The sequence below is a fragment of the Pteropus medius genome, unplaced genomic scaffold (assembly GCF_902729225.1).
Source record: "Pteropus medius unplaced genomic scaffold, Ma_sr-lr_union100, whole genome shotgun sequence".
Lineage (NCBI taxonomy): Eukaryota > Metazoa > Chordata > Mammalia > Chiroptera > Pteropodidae > Pteropus > Pteropus medius.
Window position 1 is genome coordinate 13,586,554 of NW_024340699.1, and position 14,490 is coordinate 13,601,043.

Here is a 14,490-nt window from a genome sequence, read left to right on the forward strand (position 1 = left end):
AACATAATGTCTCTAATACTTTATTCTCCCACCAGTCCCAAAGGCCCCTTTGTCATTTGGTAAAATGTTAAATACCCTATGTCCCCGGCCTGCTTTCTGGCTCCTCATGATACTTTTTTCGTTTTCTTTATGGTAACAATGTTACAAAACAGGCGCCTGACGGTTCAGCACAGTCACCTCAGGGAGAATGTGAGCTACTCTTTTCATCCTTTTCGCTGGCGTGCGTTTTGACCCACTTTCAATTCTCGTGTGTCGCATCTCAAAATTCCTCTCGCCCTTTAATTTCTTTTATTCATCCACATTTTAAAAATTGCTTGGCTGTGCTAACTTGGTTAAATTTTCTTCTGTATTCTCGAATCTCTGCTTTGCTCGGCGGCTGGGAGGCGGCCCCGCATTCCCCAAGGAGGAAGTCCCGCAGAGCCGGGCTGGAGTGGTGTGAAGATGCAGCGAGGGTGCAGCGGGGCCTGGGGAGGTGGGGATGATGTGGGATGGGCGGGGTGGGCGGAGCCTCCCGCGGGGGCTGCGGCGCGCGCGGCCTCGGGCTCTGTGCGCAGGCGCGCGTCGGCCCTCCGCGGGGCGCGCGGCTGGTCTCTGGCGTCCCCGGGCGCCGGCGGGCGTGGGTCCCGCGTGTGTCCTGGACGTCGGGCCGTGGTCTGCGCGGGCGGCCCAAGGCTGCCGAGAGGGTCGCAGCGCCCGGGCCGGGTCAGGCCGCGCTCCCCGGTGGGTGCCGTGTCCACACTGAATGGGGGGCCGGAGCCGACGCACGGGAAGAGCCGCGTTTCGGGGCGAGGCCGCGCTTGCCGCGGGGTCTCCAGCCTCGTAACCACCGACGCGGCCGGAATCGGACCCAGAGGACGGAGCGACAGGCCGCCCAGGGCCCCGCGGACTAGGGAGCAAGGTGGGACCGGTGTTGCGCCTTGCCCGCAGGGCACGGCGTCCGTAGCCCGCCGCTGCCTCCTGCGCGTCCCTGGGTGGCGCCCGTTCCTCAGGCCCCAATAGAAACCCGAAGTGTGCGTGCCCGAGGCTTGCCGGCGGCGGTTTGAATACTGGGGTTCCTTAGAGGTTCCTTAGCTCCTGTGGGCGACTCTGCGCCGTGGAGCCGCGTGGACCCTCCCTGCCCGTCGCCCCAGCGCTGTCCAGCAGAGCTGCCGGCCGTCCCGGGAAAGCCCGGCTCTGCACAGTCCCGGGGCCGGGAGCTCTTCGCTGCGGCCAGGCTGCCTGCCTTTGTCCTCAGCCTCCTGCTTTGCGCTCGTAGAAATGCTGCCTGAGGTTTCTGGCGGCTGCGTGTTCCTAGAAAGCCAGGTCCGGGGCCCCTGGTGGAGGTTCCAGCTAAAGGGAATTTGTCCCCTAGGCTCTGCTGGAACAAACCAATGCGCCCAGAAGGCGGAGGGCTTCAGGGACAGGAATCTCACCGGGAAGAACCCCCTCCTGCCCTCCAACCTATGACCCGAGACCCGAGACCCATCCGAGCTTGGAAGAGGCAGAAGAAACCCAGAAAAGAAGCAGATCGCGCAGAGAGGCCAAGGCTCGAGTGATTTCACCACGTTCAGAAGCCGTGAGTCACTTTGTAGAAGAGAGAAGGGAGCTGGGGCTGAGAGCGGTGGCGAGGGACGGACTGCGTGAGAAATGTCACCTGTTGGTGGGATGCTGGGGGAGTCCGCGGCTGGGAAGCTTTTCATCTTCAACCCCCGCCCCCAAAAGGCACCTTCTCCTCTCTTCTTTGTCCACTCATTCTTTCTAACCTCGTCCAGTCACCGTGTCTGGCATGCTGGAGATGTGCTGTTTTGTCTTTCCTGATCTTACAGAGTCAAGAGAAGTAGTTCAGGGAAGGTTTGCCAAGATTATCTATTTTTGTCTCATTTGACAGGAGGGGAAAAAAAGACGTGAAAACGGAAATGACCTGTCTAGGGTCAACAAGAGCTGATTGGGAGAAATCGGAGGCCTGGACTCCTGGCTTGGTGCTGTCCACACAATCACACTGATAGAAATTTCATCTGAAGAGATCCTTTTGAGAAACAACCAAGTGAGAAGAAACAATTTTTAAAGAGACCTACGTTTAAGGCACCTATCTGTTTTTCCAAAGCTTTATGAGGATTCTTGGACTCAAGGGGTTAACATTATTGGTAGTGAAACACACAAAATAGCCTTTTGGGTTTTTCCCCCCCTGCAATATCAGCTTTAATGTAGGCACCACATGTCATCTTTTGAGATGCTATTATTTGCTCGATAATTCGGGTTTAAATGTTTCTGTGTTAGTGATAATTAAAGCAGTAGGGAACATTGCAGGTTGGAGGGGTTGCAGAGGGTTGGATGTTACCTTCCCCTCCCTCTCTGTGATCAAAGATTACCAGCTGGTGTGTAGAGTTTTTAGGTGGAGAATCATGGAGCTGCAGGGCCAGCCAGCTCTCACTGTTCTGTCCCCCTTCGCTCCCCTCCTAGGTATGCCTCCCAAGTTTCAATGCTATTCTACGAACACGGAAAATGAAAAGATCTCAGGTGAGTTGTTTCTTTGATCCCCTATTTTATTTTCCAGGGGATTTCATGGCTTTTGTAAGTGTGTTCACATGTTAAGATGGAAAAGTGGAAATTGATTTTTTTTTTTAAAAAAGCTTACAGGTAAATTAAGAGTGACTGAGAGACACCTGACTAGCAGGCAGAGGTGGCTGTTATCTGTGTAGGTCAAGTAATCGTCAAAGGCGAACAGCACATGTGTCTTTGATCTTCCTGCTCTACACAGGATTTTCATTGGCCACAAGGAAAAACCAGCCAGTTATTCCTGGGACAAGGGAGACTTCCTGGCGTTGGAGTTTGGGAAGAAAGTCTTTGAAGGTCTTCGATAGGGAAGAACCTAGTAGCAACTCTTTTGTTGCCAGTAATTGTTCTTCATTGGCAGTGAAGGGCAGAGCCCAGTGAGGTTTTATTAGGGACCAAGACATTGTGGATGCTGTAAGAGCTCTCTGAACACACGCTTCGATCCAAGGACAAAACCTAAGACTGTGTGGAGGAATGAAGGAAATGGACAGCATGTCCTTAAAATAACTCCTTCAGCTATACGGGGTGGACAGCAGATAGTTCAAAGTCACAGTCTTTGCAAATGTTTATGCCCTATCCAGTCTTACTTTTATTTTATTTATTTACTTTTATTTTTATATTTTTTAGGTGAGGACAACCCTTGGTTGACCTCACAGATTGCAAGGACCTTGTCAGCTTACAATCCCTTTTTTGTTTATGTTTTATTTTTTACATCTACAGCACCTGGTCTTCCTAGGTGGTCTCCCATCCAAGTACTAACCAGGCCCGACCCTGCTTAGCTTCCGAGATCAGACGGGACTGGGCTTGTTCAGGGTGGCGTGGCCATAGACTCCAGTCATGTTTTTGAAGATTGTGGTAGTCTCACTCTGGGGACTTTCCCATCCAGCCTCCCATCTGTACGGGGCCAAGTGGTCCTCCCGTGAGGATAAAAAAAATTTTTTTTAAATAATAATTTGACATTTTAACCATTTTTAAGTATGCTATTCAGTGGAATTAAATAAATACATTTATAATATTGTGCAGCCATCACCACCATTCATTCCCTTAGCTCTTTTAATTTCGCGAACCTGAAACTCTGTACCCATTAAACAGTAACTTCCCACTCCTCCCTCACCCCGTCACTGGCAACCACCATTCTATTCTCTGCCAATCTGTTTTTGACTATTCTAGGTACTTCTATATGTGGTGTCATACAGTATTTACCCTTTTGTGACTGTCTTATTTCACTTAGCATAATGTCTTCAAGGTTCATCCATGTGGTATCTATGTGAAAACTCCCTCCCTTTTATGGCTAAATAATATTCCATTATATGCATACCTCATTCGTCTGTCTATGGAGACTTGGGTTGCTTCCACATTTTAGCTATTGTGAATAATGCTGCTATAAACGTGGGTGTTTACATATTTCTTCAAGACCCTGCTTTCAGCCCTTTGGGGTATATACCCAGAAATGGAATTGCCGGGTTATATGGGAATTCCGTTTTTAATTTTTTGAGGACCTGCCACACTCTTTTCCAAAGCTGCTGTACCATGTCACATCCCCAGCAACAGTGCACAGGGTTCCAGTTTTTCCACATCTTATCCAACACTTGTTATTTTGTGTTTTTGTATGTGTGTGTGTGTTTTAAGTAGCCATTCTAATGGATGTAAGGTGATATTTCATTGTTTCAATTTGCATTCCCCTAATTATCACTGAGGTTGAGCATCTTTTTATGTGCTAATTTGCCATTGCTGTATCTTCTTTGGAGAAGTGTCTGTTCAAATTCTTTGCCCATTTTAAGTCTTCCAATCCATAAACATGGGTGTGTTTCCAGTTAGTTATGTCTTTAATTTCTTTCGGCAACCTTTTGTAGTTTTCATTGTACAAGTCTTTTACCTTTTTTGTTAATTCCTAAGTATTTTATTCTTTTTGATGTTATTGTAAATTAATCGTTTCTGTAATTTCCTTTTCAAATTGTTATTATTGTCTAGAAACGCAGCTGTTTTTTTGTGTTGACTTTGTGTCCTGCTACTTTGCCGAATTCATTTATTAGCACTAAAAGCTTTTTTGTGTGTGTGTGGACTCTAGGGTTTTCTACATATAATGTCGTATCATTTTTGAATAGATATAATTTTACTTTTTCTTCTCCAATTTGAAAGTCTTTAATTTCTTTTTCTTGAATAATCGCTCTGGCTAGAACTTCAATACTATATTAAATAGAAGTGGCGAAAGTAGGCATCCTTGTCTTATTCCTGATCTTAGAGGAAAAGCTTTCAGTATTTCACCATCAAGTGTGATGTCAGCTGTGGGTTTGTCATATGTGGCTTTTATTATGTTGAGGTAGTTTCCTATTATTCCTACTTCATTGAATGTTTTTATTATGAATGGGTATTGAATTTTGTCAGATGCGTTTTCTGTATCAGTTGACATGATCACGTGATTTTCCTCTTTATTCTTTAATGCGTGGTGTATTACTTTAATTGATATTTGTATTTTCCACCATCCTCACATTCAAAGAAAAAATCCCACTTGGTCATTCTGTATAATTCTTTTAATACGCTGCTGAATTTGGCTTGCTAGAATTTTGTTGAGGATTTTTGCATCACTATTCATAAGGAATATTGATCTGTAGTTTGCTTGCAGCATCTTTTGGTTTTGGTATTGGAGTAAAGCTGGCTTCATACACTGAATTAGGAAATGTTCGCTTCTTCAATATTTTGGAAAAGTTTGGGAAGGATTGGGATTAGCTCTTTTTTAAACGTTTGGTAGAATGAACCAGCGAAGCCATCAGGTCCAGGACTTTTATTCGTTGGGACATTTTTCATTACTGCTCTAATCTGCTTACTAATTATAAGTCTATTCAGATTGTCTATTTTCTTCGTGATATGGTCTTGGTAAGTTTTGCGTTTCTAAGGATTTGTCCATTTCATCTTGGTTTTCCGATTTGTTGGTGTACAGTTGTTCACGATACTCTCTTATAATATCCCTTATCTCAGCAGAATCAGTAATAATGCCCTTGCTTTCACTTCCGATTGAATAATTTCAGTCTTCTCTTTTTTTTCCCTCAATCCATCTAGGTAAAAATTTGTCAATTTTGTTCATCTTTTCAAAAAAAAAAAACCCCAGCTTTTGTTTTCATTTTCTCTATTCTTCTATTTTCTATTTTGTTTATTTCTGCTCTAATCTTTTTTATTATCTTCCTTCCGCTAGGTTCGGGTTTAATTTGTTCTTTTTCTAGTTCCTTAAGTTGTAAGGCTAGGTTGTCGATCCGAGGTCTTTCCTGTTTTTGATGTAACTGCTCAAGCTGTACAGGTGATCGCCCGCACGTCTTCATTGGCCCTGTTGTCTTCAGTAGCCACACCCACCACCTGTGGCGAGCAGAAGATACATTCCAGTGTTTTTCTCCCATCGGAAGAAAACAATACGTTGTTTTGAATGAGGAAAAAAAAAACCAACAGATAAATTAACTTTATTACCGTGTAAATTGGTAGGATGCATATATTATTTATTTTAAAATAAGGGGTGCTCGAAACTTCACTGCCACGGTGGTGAGGAAGTGTTTTGGAGATCACTTAGCCTGAGTCCCAAGTTACTCCGTCACGTGGTCCCAAATCCCTCTGTGGCCCTTAGTCTCCAACAGCCCTAAGCCCAGATCCACTGCTGTGTGCTCCTCAGGCCTCTGACTTTGCTTATGCACTGGTGCCACATCAGTGAACATTTACCATTCAGAGGAGCCTAACCTGACAATACAGAATAAAGCTGTATTTTCTACCTTTATTTAATACTGATTATAGTGAACCTGGCATAGTTCTCATAATATCTTATTACAGGATAAATGTTCATAAATATGACCTGTCTCCCTACTATGATGTAAGCTCCTTAAAGCAGGAAAAAAAGGATTGATGTAGCTTAACATTCCTGGCAAGCTAGGAGAGTTTCAGACACATAGTAGGAACTGTAAAATTTTGATTTGTTTGTTTGAATTAATACGTTGATACACTGTCTAGCTTTTCCTGCCGTGATATCACTTTATCTCACAAAGTAAAATAAAGGTATAGAATAGGCAACCTATATAATATTTATGGTAAACTCTCAACATAAACGTGTTAAGAATTATTTCCCAGATATCTCTTTCATGCCACGCATAACTGATCTCTTTGGCTCGAACAGAAATGTGCTGGTCAGGGATCCATATCATTCAAGGATATGACTGCGAACTTCACCCTGGATGACTGGCTACAACTGACTGGCACGCAGAGGCCCCTGTACCAGGCTGTGATGCGGGAGAACTGCGCTCAGCTGGTCTCAGTGGGTGAGTGGTTTTCCCTGTGTCATGCTACACCAGCATGCATTTCTTTTCCTATTCTTAGCTGCCCAGATTGACGGCCCTTGGTGGAGCGTAATGATACTTATATGTACATCCATCTCATCAGCCAAAGGTGGTTGTTCCCATTGGGCCCGGAGATCATTTTTGTGTTCTCATCTCCCTAACGAAAGGCTCAGATGGGCACCTTTATCTTATGGCTCCTGAAGCTGCACCTTCCTTGTCCTTCAGGGGCCCCGATGTCCAATCAGTTTGCCCGATGTCTCACCCTGTCTCGCTCACAGGGTGTTGTTTCACCAAGCCAGAGGTGATCTCCAGGCTGGAGCAAAGAGAAGAGCTGTGGCCATTGGAAGGTTCCCAGGCCGAGTGATCAGGTGAGTTAGTCATTACCAGGCGAAAAAAGAAGCCAGTGGAAATCAGGTTCCAGAAGGCTGGCTCAGAGGTCGGGACCCTTGGTCTGTATCTCAGTAACTCTGTCTGGGGCCCTCCGACCTTTGGAAGTAAGCTCGCCTCATGTAGCCTGGCTCACACCTGTGTTCATCACTCGAGTTCCAGCGCTTTCCTTTTCTGCCTGACTTCGGGAAGTTGACCGTCTTGTGCCCAGTGTTGAACCCCTGCCTGCCTCATCTCAGACCTTAGTTCTTGGTTTCTCTTTCTCAAGTATTCATTTTCCCTCCATTTTCATGGACTGTTTAACGTCCCCCAAGCATTGATGAATTTATTTATTATTTATTAATTCCGCAGATATTCCCACTACATGTTACTCAAGTTCTTGGTGCTGTTGCTCAAAAACTCATCATAAGTTCCATCGGATCAGTCTCCTAAGTCTTACTCAGACACTTTCCACACATCCGCACCTCGTCCTGACGTTTGCCTTTCTAGATCCTGAAGAAAGGGCGTAGGACTGTGCCTCCATGTAGTTCATGTTTATCGTGCTTATTTTTACACATACTTATGTTTGAGCTGAAGTTTCACCTCTGTTTGGAAGTGCTTAATCAATCTAGCCAACATGAATCCCTCCCTTCTTACAATTCCCACTTCACCTATTGGCTAAGTCACAGCAACTCAGATTTGATCATATACTGTGACAACAGAGAGCATCTGGTTATTGCCTGAGGCTTTTGTCCCCATCTGAAGGATCTCGTTTTACTCTTTCATAGATATATAGTAGATATGTTCATATATTGACACTGATAGGTATGTTTATTTAGGAAGCATTTTATAAGCACATGAGCCTACGTCACGTTCCTGTAGCTTCTAATTCCTAGGGTATATAGATTGTCATGGAACCATGAAAGTTTGTACCCTAAGTTTTGAATAAATTTCCAGGTAATCCTGATGCATACTGCTTCTTGAGGGCTACCAACTATATATCTACTTAGACAAATTCAAATACAACTGGAGATACAGTAAAATCTGTCAGGAGCATAGGTTGTAGTTAGGAGAGGTAAACAAAATCGTTTGATATATTTTGAAATTCAGAGTTATCAGGTACTATTTGGATACAGTTAACGCTTTCCAAGTGTGTTAATGAGAAGTATAGGAAGTGACTACTTTCACTGTTTGAGAAAATGGACTTTAAGAGTCATGATTTAAAAAAGTATGTGTATGAATGTGTGTGTATGTGTGTGAGAGAGAGAGAGAGGGAGAGAGGCTAGGGAAAGATGCATTTCCTGGAGTACTCTGAGTTTTTAGTAGTAACGAAGCTGCAAAGCAGTCTAGCTGAGTGTAATCTGTATTACACTTGTAACTCGTGATTGGAAATAAATATTAAAAAAAATTATTGTGTATTTTTGTAACGGTATCTTGAACAACTGATACAAGTCTTATTTTATCCATTGGCATGTAGATAGTGGGCTGTTATCTATATAGACATAGATAATCGGTTTTATCCCACACTTAAGACTTCCTGCGATATTTCTTCTGAACAGTCATGTATGCTAATAGTCTTGTCACTCTACTTCCTGTTCATGGTTTTTATTGGGCTCACCCCAATATCTGAGTTTCTGTATAATGCTTTTCCTTCAGTTCATCATTTCCTGTGTTTAGTTTCCCCTTCTATTTTTGGTTCTAAAGGTCATATTTTTAAAATAGCAAATAGGTGTTTGTTCATTGCTAGTTGTCCTCTTCCTTTTTTACTATAGCAGGTGTTTTCTGTTTATGCTTGAGATTTCATCCTAGGAGCTTGTGCTTAAAAATCGAGAATCAATTATATAATAAATTATACTTACATAAGAAATGTGTTAACATTTTAAAAGTATACTTAATTTTTTTTTATTTCTAGAAGTCAGTAAATTTGATGGTCAACTAGACAGAAACCAGGAAAACCAAGGTAAACATTTGCGGCAAGTTTTTCATCAACCCAAAAACACTGACTAAGGAGGGAGATAATGTTTTCAGAAAAAGATTTACTTGACACAAACCCGGTTTCTGCAAGAAAAACACCCTGTCGATAGGGCTCATGTGGAACGAATTTAGAAAATGTTTCACAATTAATTACTAGTGATAGGAATCACTCAAGTAAGAACTCTGATGAAATAAATGCATGTGGGAAATTGCTTCTTGATAATAAGCAAGAAAACACTCGTATTGGAAGGAGAGCTGATGTATGTAACCGAGATGGGAAATGCCTAAGTCATAATGAGGACTTGCCTGAGCAACAGAAAACTCAAACTTTAAGACCACCTTTCAGAGATAATGAATGCAGAGAAGCTTTCGTTAATAAGGCAGCTGTCATTACACCTAAAAGGGCTCAAACAGAAGAGAAATCCTGGAGTTACAAGGAATATGGAGAAAATATCAGTGATGGGTCAACCTTTGAAGTTCATTAGGAAACTCACACAAGTGGGAATCACCCTGAAGGTAATTAGTATGAGAAGTGAACCCTCTTTAAACATCAGAAAGTTAACATGGGAGCAGAAAACCCACGAATCTAATGAAAATGAGAATAATTTCCACAAGAAGTTACATCTCAACTCCATAAAACCCACAGAGGAGAGAAACTTTTGAATGTCGTTTTTGCAAGAAAGCTTTTAACCAGAAGTCGCATCACGCTCAACATCAGAAGATACACACAAGAGAGAAACCATGTGAAAGTAATAAATGTGGAAAAACCTTCCAGAAATCACAACCCACTGACCCTCAGGGAATTCTGGGAGAGAAACTGGATGAATGTGATAAAGCCCCTGTGAACTCAGCCTTACCTGATCAGCAGAAAATGTCGTCAAAAAAGAAGCTTTATGTGTGTGTGCATCAGAGATTTCATACAGGAGAGAAGCCCTGTCAGTGTAATGAGTGTGGGAAATCCTATGCAAAATCAAACTTCAGTTGTCACCAGAGAACTCATTCACATGGGAGAAACCGTATGAGAGTGAGAATTGTTGGAAATCTTTCTATATGAAATCAAACCTAACAAAATATAAAAAAATGGGAGAAAATTTTCATATGTAATGAATGTGTGAAAACTTTTTTGACGGAAGTCACAATTTGCTAACTATTAGAGAACACACATGGGAGAAACCCTATAAATATAATGAATGTAGGAAATCCTTCTATAAGCAGCCCTACATGTACTTCATGGGAAGCACACAGAAGAGAAATCCTATAAATGTACTGAGTGTGGCAAATCCTTCTGCTATAAGTCAGCCCTAATTATACATTAGGTATCTCATACAGGGAAGAAACCCTATGACTGTAATGTATGTGGGAAAACCTGCGTGAAGCCAAATCTCACTAAACATGAAAAAATTCACACAGGTTTGAAACCCTATGAATGTAATGAGTGTGGCAAATCCTTTTCTATGAATTCTATCCTTACTGTACGTCAGAGAACTCACACAGGGGAGAAACCCTGTGAACGTAATGAATGTGGGAAATCCTTCTGCAAGAAGTCAGCTCTCGCTAAAACCAGGTAATTCACACAAGAGAGACACTCTAAATTGCATCAAATGTGGAAAATTCTGTCACATTGTGTCGCATCATAGAGAACTCATGGGAGAAACCTTACAAATGTAGTAATTTGGAGACTCCCTTTATGTATAAATTCAGTCTTTAGTTGACACCAGAGGGTACACATGGGGTAGAGGGTGGAGGGCTGTCCATGAATGGAATGAACATTGGAAAATTTGTGCATGCTTTGCTAAATATCAGCAAATTCTATGGAGAGAGAGCCCTGACAACATCCTGTATATTAGTATCTGCCTACAAATCAAATATATGTCTCAGAGAAATCATGAGGAAAAACATAAAGAATATAACAAAAGTATAAAACATTTACAAACTCACAACTTACTGAACACGAGGTAATTGATATTGGAGTGAAAAAATATGTGTTTTGTATGCATGAAAGCTTTCAAGAAAAAAACTTTTATTTTTAAAGAAAGGAATTAATACAGAGGAGAAACCTATCAATTTAGGAAATGTGGATAAGTTATTTTTCCCTAGAAATAATATAATACTAGAAGTCACGATTGTGATGTGGTACCAAATTTTGAAAATGTGACATAATGTATAGCTTATACTAATGGTACTCATTGTTAGAATATGAAGCCTTTGAAAAACACAAGTTGCAGCAGCAAGGTGAAAGCATTAGACCCTTGAAGAGAGTACTTGAGGTAAGCAAGGCTTAGGTCAGAAACCAAGGAAGCAGCAAAGATTAATGAGGACGTGTCAGAGGTCACAGAGTAGCTAGAAGGGGCTCCCACTGGCCAAATTTGAGGTAACTCGATGGTCAAATGGAATGACCGTAATTGCCTATAACATTTGAGTAAACAAAAATCTGAGTCCATAGCGATACACAGAAAACGTTAAAGGGGCTAAGCTCATTCCCACCATTGGAAGCGAATCTCACACAAACTCCTTACTCTGTACTTAGAGGGAAAGAGTTCGGTTTTCTGCCTGTCCTTTTAGTAGAAGCAGTTGTCTCTCTCCAGTTGTAGTAAGGCTGTCTGTTATTGAAAAATGTCAGCTAATAAATGTAGAAGGAATGACCATTTGACAGATTACTAATTCACCCTTAGTGCATCTAGGCAAAGATTGTCAGTAGATGTTAGAATCACCAGATTCTAAGGAGACAGGCTATTCGTGTAGTGCCAGAGTATCGCCCATGGATATCTCACTCACTGTACCTAGAAAAAGTGTACCTTTACAATGGAATGATCTAGTGCCCACTTTAACCAGGTGACCGCATGTAGCATCGCTCATAGCAGTAGTTCCGTTACATGCCTCTTGATGAGATGCACTCTAGTGTTCTTGCCAGAACACTTAACGTGAATCCAATCCCGCGTTCGGTCTCTTAGTTTACAGGAAATAAGGCAGATGGAGGAAACAATCAGACAGATAAGGAACGCGGGGTATTCTACAAGACAACTGACAACTGGCCCCTTCAAGAGGCAATGTCATTTTAAAAAAGAAGGTGAGGGACTATTTTTGATTCAGAGAAACTAGTGAGACAATCAAATGCAGGTCATGAACCTTGACTGGATTAAAAAAGACATCTACATAGCTATTTTGGAGGCAATTAAAGGAATTTAGATGTGGAATTGGTATTAGACAATACTTGGGAAGTAGAGTTAATTTTCTTAAGTGCGATAATTGTGGTTATGAATATTCGTGGTTGTTTCTGGGATGTGTGCTGAATACAGAGAGGCGAACTGTTATGATGTTTGCAGCTTTAGGATGGTTCAAGACAAAATGATACATAAGTAGATGGATCAGAAATAGTCCAATTCTAGCACTTATTGAAGTTAGTGGTAGGTAAATGGGCGTTCACTATATTTTTCTTTAAAGAACTCTGAAAAAAATTGATTAAAAGTCTTGGGAAGGTACCACACTAATCTATTCTCTTACTGTTTTCTGGCATACATAGATGATTTTCCCATTGTTATTGGTCTACTCTCAATAACAGCCAAACAACGCCTTTTTAAAAAGTGACTGTCTTGGGTTTAGCTGGCTTAATGACAGCATGCTTGTGAGCTATGCAAAGGCAGGCTATGGCGCTGCCGACGACCCAAGGCTTGCTCGGGAGTAGCTGGACAGCAGTGCTCACTATGCAGAAGGTGGTTCTGTGCATGGAAATGCGCTTCTCATTCCTACTCCCAATGGTTGCAACGGGGCCTCCAGAGTAGGCTTCCAGATGCCCTGCCCGACTTCCTTGAGCAGGTGGGCAGGCCGCTCCCTGTTTCTTGTTGGAGAGACTTGATGTGGCCCGTGATCTCTCTCTACCAGGATTCTGTCGGGCTGGGCATATGACCTGGCACGGGCCAATGGGATGTTTCGGAAAGTATTCTCGGTGACGTGGGGGAAAGGGCTTGTTATTGTTTGTCGTGAGCACAATGGCATCGTCCATCTGGATACCACCGTTGGTTGCATCTTGTGAATCAGGGCTGGTACTCTGGGGACAGTGAGCAGAGGTAGAGAAGCCGCGGACAGTGATGGCGCAGAGTGAATTAACCAGCTCTGAAGCTGTATCAGGAAGACCTGAGGTCAGGAGTCCCCCTTATACCTGGAGCTCTAAGGCGTCCTCACATTGCAGAGGTGTATATTTTTTTTTAATTATGTGATTCAGAAGCGTTAGATACAGGAATTTGGATGCAAGAACGATTTTTTTTTTTTTTTGAGAAATGATTCAGTGACTGATTCTGCCATGTAAATTTCCATGAAACAATGAAATGATGCTGTTTCTTGTTTGAAAGAAATAGAACACAGGAAATTTCCTTCTGGTACCTATTTGCAAATTAAGTATTCTTTCTCTTTACAGGAGACAACTATTTTAAAATTTAAATAAATTGTCCATTGTGCATTTCCCACTTTTCCTTGACAAGATGTGGCTTGATAGAAGTGTCTGATTTTTATTTTTCTGGTGAATTGCTTGTCTCTACACCATTTAATTAATCTATTGTTTTTTGTTCCTGATTTGAAGTACTGTCTGTATCATGGATGAAATCTTCATTCGTAGTGGCTTTGCTTTATTCTGCTGACTTCTTCCCCACATCTTTCCAGAAAGAGAAGCTGAGACCCTAGAGCTGGCACATTCCCTGGTGACCAACCACAGCACCTGTCCTTTCAGCCCAGTTTAGTTGTCCCTGGGATGGACACTTAATCTAAGAGAGATCAGTGAGAGCCAAGGCGAGTTGTTGCTGGGGGTTTTTGTATAGTAGATAACTGTGGACCAGAGGTTCGTTTGTTCCAACCCTGGAGCTGCCAGCAGCTTGGTTATACTGGGTTTTCTCTCATTTCCAGTCTCATAGCTTGTAAACACTCCATTTCTTTCTGGGGCATTTTTGTTTAATGGAACAATTGTATCGTTGTGCTAATAAGATCGCGTTGTAACTGCCGTTGCTTTGTAATGCTTTCCCGTGTATTGAAGAGCAAGTCTCTCTTCATTCTATTTTCCCAAACTTCCCTGGCTTTTCCCACGTGAGTTCTTAGCGATGACCTTTAGAATACTTACCAGGCTCCTCTCCAAAGCCTTTGAGATTCCGATTGAGTTTGTATTTAAATTTAGTCTCAAATAACCACCCGCTGAGAGTGGTGAGTTCTTATCCCAGCTGGCTGGCACCGTTCCCAGTGACCAGACACTGGGCTGATGGAGATGGCTTCTGTGAATTTCTCTTATCCCTATGAGTGGGCCATACTTTCTGTTTCTTTGCATGTT

General features: G+C 42.5%; 1 long non-coding RNA gene and 1 pseudogene across 2 annotated transcripts; one reads left to right on the plus strand and one right to left on the minus strand.

Annotated features, from left to right (window-relative positions):
• The first annotated feature begins 559 nt into the window (after positions 1-559).
• Positions 560-12,674, plus strand: LOC120616640 (uncharacterized). 2 transcript variants are annotated; one of them, XR_005656646.1, is made up of 7 exons: positions 560-898; positions 1,352-1,555; positions 1,868-2,023; positions 2,440-2,496; positions 6,683-6,824; positions 7,068-7,210; positions 9,121-12,674. It is a non-coding gene; the product is annotated as an uncharacterized LOC120616640 (long non-coding RNA). The 2 variants fall into 2 exon arrangements; XR_005656645.1 differs by having other exon boundaries at positions 562-898; positions 7,121-7,210.
• Positions 3,244-3,362, minus strand: LOC120617125 (uncharacterized; annotated as a pseudogene).
• Positions 12,675-14,490: the final 1,816 nt, after the last annotated feature.